Source organism: Oncorhynchus keta, chromosome 5 (genome assembly GCF_023373465.1).
Source record: "Oncorhynchus keta strain PuntledgeMale-10-30-2019 chromosome 5, Oket_V2, whole genome shotgun sequence".
NCBI lineage: Eukaryota > Metazoa > Chordata > Actinopteri > Salmoniformes > Salmonidae > Oncorhynchus > Oncorhynchus keta.
This window is the reverse complement of record NC_068425.1, coordinates 23,332,669-23,349,997: the sequence shown is the minus strand read 5'-3', so window position 1 is coordinate 23,349,997 and position 17,329 is coordinate 23,332,669. Positions and strand designations below refer to the sequence as shown.

General features: G+C 41.5%; 1 pseudogene; it reads left to right on the top strand.

Annotated features, from left to right (window-relative positions):
* The first annotated feature begins 2,191 nt into the window (after positions 1-2,191).
* Positions 2,192-17,329, top strand: part of LOC127929944 (excitatory amino acid transporter 2-like) — a 48,720-nt pseudogene continuing 33,582 nt past the window's right edge.

The window sequence follows — 17,329 nt, the reverse complement described above, 5'->3', positions numbered from 1 at the left end:
GCGTGTGAATACTTATGTAAATTAGATATTTCTGTATTTAATTTTAAATATTTGTTTAAAAATGTCAGAACATTCTTTTCACTTTGTCACTATGGGATATTGTGTGCAGATTTCTGAAGACACTGTAGATACTGATCGTCATAGTCACAGTCACAGTGATAGATTCTGATCATCATAGTGACAGTCACAGTGATAGATACTGATCATCATAGTGACAGTGACAGTGATAGATGCTGATCATCATAGTCACAGTCACAGTGATAGATGCTGATCATCATAGTCACAGTCACAGTGATAGATGCTGATCATCATAGTGACAGTCACAGTGATAGATACTGATCATCATAGTGACAGTGACAGTGATAGATACTGATCATCATAGTGACAGTGACAGTGATAGATGCTGATCATCATAGTCACAGTCACAGTGATAGATGCTGATCATCATAGTGACAGTCACAGTGATAGATACTGATCATCATAGTGACAGTGATAGATACTGATCATCATAGTGACAGTGACAGTGATAGATGCTGATCATCATAGTGACAGTGACAGTGATAGATGCTGATCATCATAGTGACAGTCACAGTGATAGATGCTGATCATCATAGTGACAGTCACAGTGATAGATGCTGATCATCATAGTGACAGTGACAGTGATAGATGCTGATCATCATAGTGACAGTGACAGTGATAGATGCTGATAGTCATAGTGACAGTGATAGATGCTGATAGTCATAGTGACAGTGATAGATGCTGATCATCATAGTGACAGTCACAGTGATAGATGCTGATCATCATAGTGACAGTGACAGTGATAGATGCTGATAGTCATAGTGACAGTGATAGATGCTGATCATCATAGTGACAGTCACAGTGATAGATGCTGATCATCATAGTGACAGTGACAGTGATAGATACTGATCATCATAGTGACAGTGACAGTGATAGATGCTGATAGTCATAGTGACAGTGATAGATGCTGATCATCATAGTGACAGTCACAGTGATAGATGCTGATCATCATAGTGACAGTGACAGTGATAGATGCTGATCATCATAGTGACAGTGATAGATACTGATCATCATAGTGACAATGATATATACTGATCATTATAGTGACAGTGATAGATGCTGATCATCATAGTCACAGTCACAGTGATAGATACTGATCATCATAGTGACAGTCACAGTGATAGATGCTGATCATCATAGTGACAGTGACAGTGATAGAGGCTCATCGTCATAGTGAATGTGATAGATGCTGATCATCATAGTGACAGTAACAGTGATAGATGCTGATTGTCATAGTGACCGTGACAGTGATAGATTCTGATCATCATAGTGACAGTGACAGTGATAGATGCTGATAGTCATAGTGACAGTGACAGTGATAGATGCTGATAGTCATAGTGACAGTGATAGATACTGATCATCATAGTGACAGTGACAGTGATAGATGCTGATAGTCATAGTGACAGTGATAGATACTGATCATCATAGTGACAGTGACAGTGATAGATGCTGATCGTCATAGTGACAGTGACAGTGATAGATGCTGATAGTCATAGTGACAGTGATAGATACTGATCATCATAGTGACAGTGACAGTGATAGATGCTGATCGTCATAGTGACAGTGACAGTGATAGATGCTGATAGTCATAGTGACAGTGATAGATACTGATCATCATAGTGACAGTGACAGTGATAGATGCTGATCGTTATAGTGGCAGTGATAGATACTGATTATCATAGTGACAGTGACAGTGATAGATTCTGATCGTCATAGTGACAGTGATAGATACTGATCGTCATAGTGAAAGTGATAGTCATATTGATAGTGATCGTGATGCTGATAGTGATTGTGAGAGAGATCATAACATAGGTAGTTTGTTTTCAGATCCAATGTTAATATGTGCATTGATAGCTCAGCGATATTGGATTACATACTATGGTGATGTAAGTCTCTCCTCCTAAAAGAGAAAGAGAAGAGAGAGAGATTAGCTGTCCTGACTAGACTGGCATGACCATTCAGGGGATGTGAGTATCTCTGGAATCTGGATGCATGGAACTAGTTTCACTCTGGTCTTCTTGCTGATCCAGGAGAGCTCAACATGGCACGACACGTAAAGAAAATCACCACTGCCAGTAACACCCCTGCCAGTAAGGATTACAGCTTTCTTTCCCGTTGAGACTTGCTGTCTTTGAAGTATCCTCCTTCATCCCTGGTGCTTTATGTTCATTTCTAACACATGTTTCTGTTCTGAGTGCTTCCCTAAAGCCTTTTCCTGAGGAATACTGTAGCTTTCTTCTCAGAGAGATCATGGCCTTTGAACCTACCTGCCAAGGTTGTAATATCTCTGTCATGTTTGACCAAATCCTGGATTTACCGTAAGGGCTCTGATTTAACAGTGTAATCCCATTGACTGTCTGCTTTTATGTATATAGTATCTTGTAAAAGACTGACAATCATATAGCTAGCAAGCCTGCATTCAAGATACTGTTCTGGGTGCTGAGATTATGATATTGGAGGCTAGCTCTGGTCCAGAGCGACATGTGGACTTTTTTCCCTGTTGGTGTATTTTAGACTAGCTCTGGTCCAGAGCGACATGTGGACTTTTTTCCCTGTTGGTGTATTTTAGACTAGCTCTGGTCCAGAGCGACATGTGGACTTTTTTCCCTGTTGGTGTATTTTAGACTAGCTCTGGTCCAGAGCTACATGTGGACTTTTTTCCCTGTTGGTGTATTTTAGGCTAGCTCTGGTCCAGAGCTACATGTTAACTGTCTTCCCTTTAAGTCTGTTGGAGGCTAGCTCTGGTCCAGGGTTACATGTGGACTATATTCACTGTTGGTCTATTGGAGGCTAGCTCTGGTCCAGGGTTACATGTGGACTTTCTTCCCTGTTGGTCTATTGGAGGATAGCTCTGGTCCAGGGTTACATGTGGACTATCTTCCGTGTCGTCTGTTGGAGACTAGCTCTGGTCCAGGGTTACATGTGGACTATCTTCCCTTTAAGTCTATTGGAGGCTAGCTCTGGTCCAGGGTTACATGTGGACTATCTTCCGTGTCGTCTGTTGGAGGCTAGCTCTGGTCCAGGGTTACATGTGGACTATCTTCCGTGTCGTCTGTTGTAGACTAGCTCTGGTCCAGGGTTACATGTGGACTATCTTCCCGGTTGGTCTATTGGAGGATAGCTCTGGTCCAGGGTTACATGTGGACTATCTTCCCTTTAAGTCTATTGGAGGATAGCTCTGGTCCAGGGTTACATGTGGACTATCTTCCCTTTAAGTCTATTGGAGGATAGCTCTGGTCCAGGGTTACATGTGGACTATCTTCCGTGTCGTCTGTTGGAGGCTAGCTCTGGTCCAGGGTTACATGTGGACTATCTTCCGTGTCGTCTGTTGTAGACTAGCTCTGGTCCAGGGTTACATGTGGACTATCTTCCCTTTAAGTCTATTGGAGGATAGCTCTGGTCCAGGGTTACATGTGGACTATCTTCCCTTTAAGTCTATTGGAGGATAGCTCTGGTCCAGGGTTACATGTGGACTATCTTCCCTTTAAGTCTATTGGAGGATAGCTCTGGGTCAGGGTTACATGTGGACTATCTTCCCTTTAAGTCTATTGGAGGATAGCTCTGGTCCAGGGTTACATGTGGACTATCTTCCCTTTAAGTCTATTGGAGGCTAGCTCTGGTCCAGGGTTACATGTGGACTATCTTCCCTTTAAGTCTATTGGAGGATAGCTCTGGTCCAGGGTTACATGGGGACTATCTTCCCTTTAAGTCTATTGGAGGCTAGCTCTGGTCCAGGGTTACATGTGGACTATATTCACTGTTGGTCTATTGGAGTCTAGCTCTGGTCCAGGGTTACATGTGGACTTTCTTCCCTGTTGGTCTATTGGAGGATAGCTCTGGTCCAGGGTTACATGTGGACTATATTCACTGTTGGTCTATTGGAGGCTAGCTCTGGTCCAGGGTTACATGTGGACTTTCTTCCCTGTTGGTCTATTGGAGGCTAGCTCTGGTCCAGGGTTACATGTGGACTATATTCACTGTTGGTCTATTGGAGGCTAGCTCTGGTCCAGGGTTACATGTGGACTATATTCACTGTTGGTCTATTGGAGGCTAGCTCTGGTCCAGGGTTACATGTGGACTTTCTTCCCTGTTGGTCTATTGGAGGATAGCTCTGGTCCAGGGTTACATGTGGACTATATTCACTGTTGGTCTATTGGAGGCTAGCTCTGGTCCAGGGTTACATGTGGACTTTCTTCCCTGTTGGTCTATTGGAGGCTAGCTCTGGTCCAGGGTTACATGTGGACTTTCTTCACTGTTGGTCTATTGGAGGCTAGCTCTGGTCCAGACATACATGTGGACTTTCTTCCCTGTTGGTCTATTGGAGGCTAGCTCTGGTCCAGACTTACATGTGGACTTTCTTCACTGTTGGTCTATTGGAGGCTAGCTCTGGTCCAGACATACATGTGGACTTTCTTCCCTGTTGGTCTATTGGAGGCTAGCTCTGGTCCAGACATACATGTGGACTTTCTTCACTGTTGGTCTATTGGAGGCTAGCTCTGGTACAGACTTACATGTGGACTTTCTTCACTGTTGGTCTATTGGAGGCTAGCTCTGGTCCAGACTTACATGTGGACTTTCTTCACTGTTGGTCTATTGGAGGCTAGCTCTGGTCCAGACTTACATGTGGACTTTCTTCACTGTTGGTCTATTGGAGGCTAGCTCTGGTCCAGAGTTACATGTGGACTGTTTTCTGTGTCGGTCTGTTGGAGCCTTGGAGGCTTGCTCCCAATCCCACTGTTCAGGCCATTCCTACATTTCCTAGAGACGGAAAATAATCCCTTAGTCTAGGGAAGAAAATGGATTTGCAACACGGCTACAGCAGGCTACAGGTCATTGAGCATGTCATTGCAATTTATGCACTGTTCAATCTTCAGGATATATCCTCATTACATGATGCAGGATGCATCCTGACGTTTGGTAGGACAGTGGATCAGGCATAGAGATCTTATTCAATTCCTACTGTATATGTCATTCTATGGGGTCGGGTCCTCTGTCTGACCTCCTTCAAGGTCTTAATACCCATCCTAAGAGCTGTAAACCTGGGCTGTAGACTTGGCACTGCCATCCTACTGAACAAAGTATTGGCAATGAGATCTGTGTCCCAAATGGCACCCTTTCCCTTTATAGTGCACTACTTTTGGCCAGAGCCCTATGGGCCTGGGTCAATTGTACACTATATAGAGAAAAGATTGCAATTTGGGATGCACATAAACACTCTGTGTGTTCATTGGTTTACTCTGTGCATTTCTGATAGTACAGTGATTCTACAGTTCATCAGATCATGGTGGGGTTCCTGACTCACACTCCAACAGTAGGACTGCTGGGTAATTGGAGTACAGTACATTGTCTCCAGGATGTTTGTAAACATTGTTCTTAATGTTAAGAATGAAATGAATTTTGTAAAGAGGATTGGTACAGTAACAGAAACAGGGAGCCCCCTCCGCCCCTCCCCTTCCCCCCATCGCACAGTTCACAAGGGATTATATCGGTCTGCTATCGAAACTTGCTAAGAGATTCCCCTCCCCCCATTTTTTGGGTTGCATTTGCTGGCAATCCCTCTTTATGCCCGGGCAGCAACTGTTGTTGGACTTTAAACGACAGATGAAGACAAGCTGATGAACAGAGGTCAAATGGTGAGGTCCATAGAGAGTGGAGGAGGAAAGAGGGAAGGAGAGAGGGAATAGAAGGAGGTTAGACTAGACTGGTCTACGTGCATTTTTGTGAGGGTTTTCTCTATTCTTCCTCATGTAGAAATGCCATCTGCATGGCTGATGAATTATAATCATGTGCGATTGTCCAGCGGAGGCTGTCTGTTTGTAAATGTGCCACTCAGGTTCCTGACGCTGACTTCACACACCGCCATGTTGCTCTCCAGATGTGTTTATCTCTGGTGGGAGTGGGATTCATCATCCCTCTCTACACTCTGTTGGAGCTGGTGCTGCTGGTCACAGCATTGGAACACTGGAACAGACAGACGAGGCAGACTGAGTCGTTATTAGTTGAATATTATTAGAATGTATCAAACCTGATCAGATTTAAATTGCTTAGATAATATTGGTGCTTTTATGTAAAGGTCTTATTTGGATTGCATGTCCACCTATTGTTTTGACGATGTTTGAACCTGTCTAGTCTGATATCTGATGTTAGGCTGGATGTTCCTTCTCTGGTAGAAGTGGGGGGTTTGGTTTAGGGGGTGACTTCGGTGATTCTCTGGTTGACTTGAATAGAATTGTGCACCATCACTCACATTGTCAGATTATCGTTGATCATTCCTATGACATGACTCTCAGATGATTGTCAGAGTGCTTTCTAACTCCGTCTCTCTCCGTCTCTCTCCGTCTCTCTCCGTCTCCCTCCGTCTCTCTCCATCTCCCTCCGTCTCTCTCCGTCTCTCTCCGTCTCCCTCCGTCTCTCTCCGTCTCTCTCCGTCTCCCTCCGTCTCTCTCCGTCTCTCTCCGTCTCTCTCCGTCTCTCTCCGTCTCTCTCCGTCTCCCTCCGTCTCTCTCCGTCTCTCTCCGTCTCCCTCCATCTCTCTCCGTCTCTCTCCATCTCATCTCCCTCCGTCTCTCTCCGTCTCTCTCCGTATCTCTCCGTCTCTCTCCGTGTCTCTCCGTGTCTCTCCGTCTCCCTCCGTCTCTCTCCGTCTCTCTCCGTCTCTCTCCGTCTCCCTCCGTCTCTCTCCGTCTCTCTCCGTCTCCCTCCGTCTCTCTCCGTCTCTCTCCGTGTCTCTCTGTGTCTCTCCGTCTCTCTCCGTCTCTCTCCGTCTCCCTCTCGTCTCCCTCCGTCTCGTCTCTCTCCGTCTCTCTCCGTCTCTCTCCGTCTCCCTCCGTATCTCTCCGTCTCTCTCCGTGTCTCCCTCCGTGTCTCTCCGTCTCTCTCTCTCGTCTCTCTCCGTCTCTCTCCTCCGTCTCTCTCCGTCTCTCTCCGTCTCTCTCCGTCTCTCCGTCTCTCTCTCCCTCCGTATCTCTCCGTCTCTCCCGTCTCTCTCCATCTCTCCGTCTCCGTCTCTCTCCATCTCATCTCCCTCCGTCTGTCCGTCCGTCTCCCTCTCGTCTCCCTCCGTCTCTCTCCGTATCTCCGTCTCTCTCCGTCTCTCTCTCCGTCTCCCTCCGTCTCTCTCCGTCTCTCTCCGTCTCCCTCCGTCTCTCTCCGTCTCTCTCCGTCTCTCTCCATATCTCTCCGTCTCTCTCCGTCTCTCTCCGTCTCTCTCCATCTCATCTCCCTCCGTCTCTCTCCGTCTCTCTCCGTATCTCTCCGTCTCTCTCCGTCTCTCTCCGTGTCTCTCCGTCTCTCTCCGTCTCTCTCCGTCTCCCTCCGTCTCTCTCCGTCTCTCTCCGTCTCTCTCCGTATCTCTCCGTCTCTCTCCGTCTCTCTCCGTCTCCCTCCGTCTCTCTCCGTCTCTCTCCGTCTCTCTCCGTATCTCTCCGTCTCTCTCCGTCTCTCTCCGTCTCTCTCCGTATCTCTCCGTCTCTCTCCGTCTCACTCCGTCTCTCTCCGTCTCTCTCCGTCTCTCTCCGTCTCTCTCCGTCTCTCTCCCAACTGTTTTCCATCCTTCTTTCTCCACCTCCATATCCTGTATTATTCAGGTTGTGGGTACATTCCTTCTCAATGTAATGACATTTATCAGAACTGTCAGATCTATGTTACTCATCTTCGTCAACAGCACCCAACGGTTTCGGTCATTCCTTGGTATGGTGATGGTGTTAAACTGGTCTGAAAACAACTCCTTGCCTATTCCCCCTCTGTCTTTGCAGATCTCAAGGAACCAGGTGTAAGACAACAATATGGTGTACGTTTCCCCAAGCCAATAGAAAGGCTAAGGGGAGCCACTGTGATGCTTACACCAGAGGAATAGGCATGGGGCTGTTTTCTGACCAGGCAGATGTGTTGTCACAGTACACCTCCCTCTCTCACTGTCTCCCTCTCTACCAGAGACAGGATGACGAATCAGCAGCCAGTCCACCAGTCTAACAAGGCCCATTATGATGAACCACCCATTGTTGGAGCTGGAGTGTTGGATTTGTTAGAACCCAAACTTCCCAATAGTTTCTTGGGAACATACTGTGGCTTCCTCATCCGAAACTCACTGCTCGTCCTCACTATACTGGGTAGGTGCCTACCTCGCTTCATGGTGGTCAACTGTCAGGAAATCAATTATTTCATTGCCTTCAGTGGTTATAAAGTGTTACGCTGCATTTCAGCTCTCTGTATTACCTGTGCTTGCTAACAATTTTTTATATATAAACATTTTATTAAATGTTTTATTTGCCCATCCCCCTCTTCGGACGACAATAACAAACTTTCTCTCTTATTTTTTTACAGCTTTCTCGCACACATTTTACACCCATGGCAATTCTCTCTTTGTTTTCTTCACCGTAGTTACATATCAAAAATATAGTTAGTACATACAGTGCATTCGGAAAGTATAAAGACCCCTTACATTTTTTCCACATTTTGTTAAGTTAGAGCCTTATTCTAAAATTGATTTTAATTTTTTAATTCCCTCATCAATCTACACATAAGACGCTGTGATTATAAACCCTCTCGAAATGCTCTTCTGAAGCGTTTCACTGGAATCTCTTCTCTCTGTGCTCTCACGGAAGCTGTAAGGGTGACAGAGGAAACCATTGTGTGGCTGTTGTGCTTACTCCTCTCCTCTGTGAACTGTAACAGGTGTAATAGCGGGGTCGCTGTTTGGGATGCTGCTGCGGTATGTTTCTATTACAGACCCCAACACCCTGATGCTGGTGTCCTTTCCTGGAGACATCCTCATGAGGATGCTGAAGATGCTCATCTTGCCCCTCATCATCTCCAGCCTCATCACAGGTACACTGTTGTAGTACACACACACACACACACACACACACACACACACACACACACACACACACACACACACACACACACACACACACACACACACACACACACACACACACACACACACACACACACACACACAGTCTTATACAGCTAACCTTGTGGGGACACACAATTCCATCACATTCAAAATCCTATTTTCCCTAACCCCTAACCCTAAACCTAACCCTTACCCTAACCTGTACTCTTACCCTTACCCTAATCCTAACCTTAACCATAACCCTAACCTTAACCCTAACCCTAACCCTAACCTTAACCCAAAAACCTTAACCTTAAAACTTACCCTAACTCCTAATTCTAACCGTAGCACTAAATCTAACCTTAACCCTAAACCCCTAAATTCCCAGTTGACCTCGTGCGGACTAACAGAATGTCCCCAGGTGGTCAAATTTGTGTTTGTTGACTATTCCTGTTGGAACGTCTGGTTCCCACAAGAATATAGTTAAACACACCCACACACACACACACACACACACACACACACACACACACACACACACACACACACACACACACATACACACACACACACCACGCACTTTGTTTACGCACACGCACACGCACACGCACACGCACACGCACACGCACACGCACACACACACAGATGATTGTGGACACACACACACACACACACACACACACACACACACACACACACACGCAGGTGGAAGGTGCCCTGCTCATCAGTTCCTCTCTCCCTCCCAGGTCTGGCTGGTCTGGATGCTCGTTCCAGTGGGAGGATGGGCTCCAGGGCCATGGTCTACTACATGTCCACTACGGTCATAGCTGCCATCCTGGGGTCATCCTGGTCCTGGGGATCCACCGGGGAAACCCCAAACTCAGGAGCAGTCAGGAGCAGGACACGGCCCCCAAGAACCAGGAGGTCAGCAGTCTGGACGCCTTCCTGGACCTCATCAGGAACCTGTTCCCTGAAAACCTGGTGCAGGCCTGCTTCCAACAGGTAGGACCCAGACCCAGAACTAGAACTGGACCCAGACGCAGAACTAAACTCCTGACCCCATCAAACAATGGATGTTCAGTTGTTATTGTGAGATTTGGACCCTATCAAAGCCGGACTTTAATGACCAGCATTGGGAATGTGTGGCTTATGGGGCAATTGTGTCCAATTCGCAATTGATTGTTACAGAGCCTTCAGAAGGTATTACACCCCTTTACTTTCCCCACATTTTGTTGTGTTAAAAAGTGATTCAAATGTATTTCATTGTCTTTTTTTGTCAACGATCTACACTAAATATTCTGTAATGTCAAACTGGAAGAAAAATTCTAACATTTGTAAAATATTTGTGAAAAACAAAACAGTAATATATCTTGATTAGAAAAGTACTCAACCCCATTACATGTTAGAGTCACCTTTGGCGGCGATTACAGGTCTGAGTCTTTCTGGGTAAGTCTGTAAGAGCTTTGGATTGTACAATATTTGCACATTCTTTTTAGAAGTTCTTGAAGCTCTGTCAAAACTGTAACTAGGCCACTCAGGAACATTCAACGTTATCTTGGTAAGCAACTCCACTGTTTATTTGGCCTTGTGTTTTAAGTTATTGCCCTGCTGTCTGTTGGAAAGCAGACTGAAACAGGTTTTCCTCTAGGATTTTGACTGTGCTTAGCTCTATTCTGTTTCTTTTTATCCTAAAAAATACTCCCTTAGTCATTGCCGATCACAAACATACCCATAACATGATGCAGCCACCACCATGCTTGAAAATATGAAGAGTGATACTCAGGGATGTGTTCTGTTGGATTTTCCCCAAACATAACACTTTGTATCCAGGACATAAAGGTAATTTCTTTGCCACATTTTTTTGTAGTTTTACTTTAGTGCCTTACTGCAAACAGGATGCATATTTAGGAACATTTGTATTCTGCCAGGCTTCCTCCTAATTCACTCTGTTGATTAGGTTAGTATTGTGGTGTAACTACAATGTTGATCCATCCTCAGTGTTCTCCTATCACAGCTCATAAACTCTGTAACTGTTTTAAATAGGTGCCCCTCTTTGCGAGGCCTTGGAAAACCTGATCTTTGTGGTTGAATCTGGGTCCATTGTGTGACTTATTAAGCAAATTTGGACTTTTTAGTTTATTTAGGCTTGCCATAACAAAGGTGTTGAATACTTATTGACTCAACACATTTCAGCTTTTCATTTGTAATTCATATGTAAAAATTCCTCTTTGACATTGTGGTATTGTTTGTAGGCCAGTGACCAAAAATCTCTATTTAATCCATTTTAAATTCAAGCTGTAACACAACAACATGTGGAAGAAGTTAAGGGGAGCCAATACTTTGGAAGGGACTGTATATATACAGACTAGTTCATAAAAAGGAATGGCTTATGGCATCACGGAAGTAGAGTTTTGCTTTAGAGTAGAGAAGGGTATTTACAGTACTATATAGGTAGAGAACATTGAACAGAACAACATGAATTGGGGTATTTACAGTACTATATAGGCAGAGAACATTGAACAGAACAACATGAATTGGGGTATTTACAGTACTATATAGGCAGAGAACATTGAACAGAACAACATGAATTGGGGTATTTACAGTACTATATAGGTAGAGAACATTGAACAGAACAACATGAATTGGGGTATTTACAGTACTATATAGGCAGAGAACATTGAACAGAACAACATGAATTGGGGTATTTACAGTACTATATAGGTAGAGAACATTGAACAGAACAACATGAATTGGGGTATTTACAGTACTATATAGGTAGAGAACATTGAACAGAACAACATGAATTGGGGTATTTACAGTACTATATAGGTAGAGAACATTGAACAGAACAACATGAATTGGGGTATTTACAGTACTTATAGGTAGAGTTGAACAGAACAACATGAATTGGGGTATTTACAGTACTACAGAGAACATTGAACAGAACAACATGAATTGGGGTATTTACAGTACTATATAGGTAGAGAACATTGAACAGAACAACATGAATTGGGGTATTTACAGTACTATATAGGTAGAGAACATTGAACAGAACAACATGAATTGGGGTATTTACAGTACTATATAGGTAGAGAACATTGAACAGAACAACATGAATTGGGGTATTTACAGTACTATATAGGCAGAGAACATTGAACAGAACAACATGAATTGGGGTATTTACAGTACTATATAGGTAGAGAACATTGAACAGAACAACATGAATTGGGGTATTTACAGTACTATATAGGCAGAGAACATTGAACAGAACAACATGAATTGGGGTATTTACAGTACTATATAGGCAGAGAACATTGAACAGAACAACATGAATTGGGGTATTTACAGTACTATATAGGCAGAGAACATTGAACAGAACAACATGAATTGGGGTATTTACAGTACTATATAGGTAGAGAACATTGAACAGAACAACATGAATTGGGGTATTTACAGTACTATATAGGTAGAGAAGATTGAACAGAACAACATGAATTGGGGTATTTACAGTACTATATAGGTAGAGAACATTGAACAGAACAACATGAATTGGGGTATTTACAGTACTATATAGGTAGAGAACATTGAACAGAACAACATGAATTGGGGTATTTACAGTACTATATAGGTAGAGAACATTGAACAGAACAACATGAATTGGGGTATTTACAGTACTATATAGGCAGAGAACATTGAACAGAACAACATGAATTGGGGTATTTACAGTACTATACAGGCAGAGAACATTGAACAGAACAACATGAATTGGGGTATTTACAGTACTATACAGGCAGAGAACATTGAACAGAACAACATGAATTGGGGTATTTACAGTACTATATAGGTAGAACATTGAACAGAACAACATGAATTGGGGTATTTACAGTACTATATAGGCAGAGAACATTGAACAGAACAACATGAATTGGGGTATTTACAGTACTATATAGGCAGAGAACATTGAACAGAACAACATGAATTGGGGTATTTACAGTACTATATAGGTAGAGAACATTGAACAGAACAACATGAATTGGGGTATTTACAGTACTATATAGGCAGAGAACATTGAACAGAACAACATGAATTGGGGTATTTACAGTACTATATAGGCAGAGAACATTGAACAGAACAACATGAATTGGGGTATTTACAGTACTATATAGGCAGAGAACATTGAACAGAACAACATGAATTGGGGTATTTACAGTACTATATAGGTAGAGAACATTGAACAGAACAACATGAATTGGGGTATTTACAGTACTATATAGGTAGAGAACATTGAACAGAACAACATGAATTGGGGTATTTACAGTACTATATAGGCAGAGAACATTGAACAGAACAACATGAATTGGGGTATTTACAGTACTATATAGGTAGAGAACATTGAACAGAACAACATGAATTGGGGTATTTACAGTACTATATAGGTAGAGAACATTGAACAGAACAACATGAATTGGGGTATTTACAGTACTATATAGGCAGAGAACATTGAACAGAACAACATGAATTGGGGTATTTACAGTACTATATAGGCAGAGAACATTGAACAGAACAACATGAATTGGGGTATTTACAGTACTATATAGGTAGAGAACATTGAACAGAACAACATGAATTGGGGTATTTACAGTACTATACAGGCAGAGAACATTGAAAAGAACAACATGAATTGGGGTATTTACAGTACTATATAGGTAGAGAACATTGAACAGAACAACATGAATTGGGGTATTTACAGTACTATAGAGAACATTGAACAGAACAACATGAATTGGGGTATTACAGTACTATATAGGCAGAGAACATTGAACAGAACAAACAACATGAATTGGGGTATTTACAGTACTATATAGGCAGAGAACATTGAACAGAACAACATGAATTGGGGTATTTACAGTACTATATAGGTAGAGAACATTGAACAGAACAACATGAATTGGGGTATTTACAGTACTATATAGGTAGAGAACATTGAACAGAACAACATGAATTGGGGTATTTACAGTACTATATAGGCAGAGAACATTGAACAGAACAACATGAATTGGGTATTTACAGTACTATATAGGTAGAGAACATTGAACAGAACAACATGAATTGGGGTATTTACAGTACTATATAGGTAGAGAACATTGAACAGAACAACATGAATTGGGGTATTTACAGTACTATATAGGTAGAGAACATTGAACAGAACAACATGAATTGGGGGTATTTACAGTACTATATAGGTAGAGAACATTGAACAGAACAACATGAATTGGGGTATTTACAGTACTATATAGGTAGAGAACATTGAACAGAACAACATGAATTGGGGTATTTACAGTACTATATAGGTAGAGAACATTGAACAGAACAACATGAATTGGGGTATTTACAGTACTATATAGGTAGAGAACATTGAACAGAACAACATGAATTGGGGTATTTACAGTACTATATAGGTAGAGAACATTGAACAGAACAACATGAATTGGGGTATTTACAGTACTATATAGGTAGAGAACATTGAACAGAACAACATGAATTGGGGTATTTACAGTACTATATAGGTAGAGAACATTGAACAGAACAACATGAATTGGGGTATTTACAGTACTATATAGGCAGAGAACATTGAACAGAACAACATGAATTGGGGTATTTACAGTACTATATAGGTAGAGAGAACAGAACAACATGATTGAACAGAACAACATGAATTGGGGTATTTACAGTACTATATAGGTAGAGAACATTGAACAGAACAACATGAATTGGGGTATTTACAGTACTATATAGGCAGAGAACATTGAACAGAACAACATGAATTGGGGTATTTACAGTACTATATAGGTAGAGAACATTGAACAGAACAACATGAATTGGGGTATTTACAGTACTATATAGGCAGAGAACATTGAACAGAACAACATGAATTGGGGTATTTACAGTACTATATAGGTAGAGAACATTGAACAGAACAACATGAATTGGGGTATTTACAGTACTATATAGGTAGAGAACATTGAACAGAACAACATGAATTGGGGTATTTACAGTACTATATAGGTAGAGAACATTGAACAGAACAACATGAATTGGGGTATTTACAGTACTATATAGGCAGAGAACATTGAACAGAACAACATGAATTTTACAGGGGTAGAGAACATTGAACAGAACAACATGAATTATTTACAGGCAGAGAACATTGAACAGAACAACATGAATTGGGGTATTTACAGTACTATACAGGCAGAGAACATTGAACAGAACAACATGAATTGGGGTATTTACAGTACTATATAGGTAGAGAACATTGAACAGAACAACATGAATTGGGGTATTTACAGTACTATATAGGCAGAGAACATTGAACAGAACAACATGAATTGGGGTATTTACAGTACTATATAGGTAGAGAACATTGAACAGAACAACATGAATTGGGGTATTTACAGTACTATATAGGTAGAGAACATTGAACAGAACAACATGAATTGGGGTATTTACAGTACTATACAGGCAGAGAACATTGAACAGAACAACATGAATTGGGGTATTTACAGTACTATATAGGCAGAGAACATTGAACAGAACAACATGAATTGGGGCATTTACAGTACTATATAGGTAGAGAACATTGAACAGAACAACATGAATTGGGGTATTTACAGTACTATATAGGCAGAGAACATTGAACAGAACAACATGAATTGGGGTATTTACAGGGCTATATAGGCAGAGAACATTGAACAGAACAACATGAATTGGGGTATTTACAGTACTATATAGGTAGAGAACATTGAACAGAACAACATGAATTGGGGTATTTACAGTACTATATAGGTAGAGAACATTGAACAGAACAACATGAATTGGGGTATTTACAGTACTATATAGGCAGAGAACATTGAACAGAACAACATGAATTGGGGTATTTACAGTACTATATAGGTAGAGAACATTGAACAGAACAACATTAATTGGGGTATTTACAGTACTATATAGGTAGAGAACATTGAACAGAACAACATGAATTGGGGTATTTACAGTACTATATAGGCAGAGAACATTGAACAGAACAACATGAATTGGGGTATTTACAGTACTATATAGGCAGAGAACATTGAACAGAACAACATGAATTGGGGTATTTACAGTACTATATAGGTAGAGAACATTGAACAGAACAACATGAATTGGGGTATTTACAGTACTATATAGGTAGAGAACATTGAACAGAACAACATGAATTGGGGTATTTACAGTACTATATAGGCAGAGAACATTGAACAGAACAACATGAATTGGGGTATTTACAGTACTATATAGGTAGAGAACATTGAACAGAACAACATGAATTGGGGTATTTACAGTACTATATAGGTAGAGAACATTGAACAGAACAACATGAATTGGGGTATTTACAGTACTATATAGGCAGAGAACATTGAACAGAACAACATGAATTGGGGTATTTACAGTACTATATAGGTAGAGAACATTGAACAAAACAACATGAATTGGGGTATTTACAGTACTATACAGGCAGAGAACATTGAACAGAACAACATGAATTGGGGTATTTACAGTACTATATAGGTAGAGAACATTGAACAGAACAACATGAATTGGGGTATTTACAGTACTATATAGGTAGAGAACATTGAACAGAACAACATGAATTGGGGTATTTACAGTACTATATAGGCAGAGAACATTGAACAGAACAACATGAATTGGGGTATTTACAAGTACTATATAGGTAGAGAACATTGAACAGAACAACATGAATTGGGGTATTTACAGTACTATATAGGTAGAGAAGATTGAACAGAACAACATGAATTGGGGTATTTACAGTACTATATAGGCAGAGAACATTGAACAGAACAACATGAATTGGGGTATTTACAGTACTATATAGGCAGAGAACATTGAACAGAACAACATGAATTGGGGGTATTTACAGTACTATATAGGCAGAGAACATTGAACAGAACAACATGAATTGGGGTATTTACAGTACTATATAGGCAGAGAACATTGAACAGAACAACATGAATTGGGGTATTTACAGTACTATATAGGTAGAGAACATTGAATAGAACAACATGAATTGGGGTATTTACAGTACTATATAGGCAGAGAACATTGAACAGAACAACATGAATTGGGGTATTTACAGTACTATATAGGCAGAGAAACATTGAACAGAACAACATGAATTGGGGTATTTACAGTACTATATAGGGCAGAGAACATTGAACAGAACAACATGAATCTGGGTATTTACAGTACTATATAGGCAGAGAACATTGGAAGAGGAAATAACATGAATTGGGGTATTTACAGTACTATATAGAGAACATTGACAGAACAACATGAATTGGGGTATTTACAGTACCTATA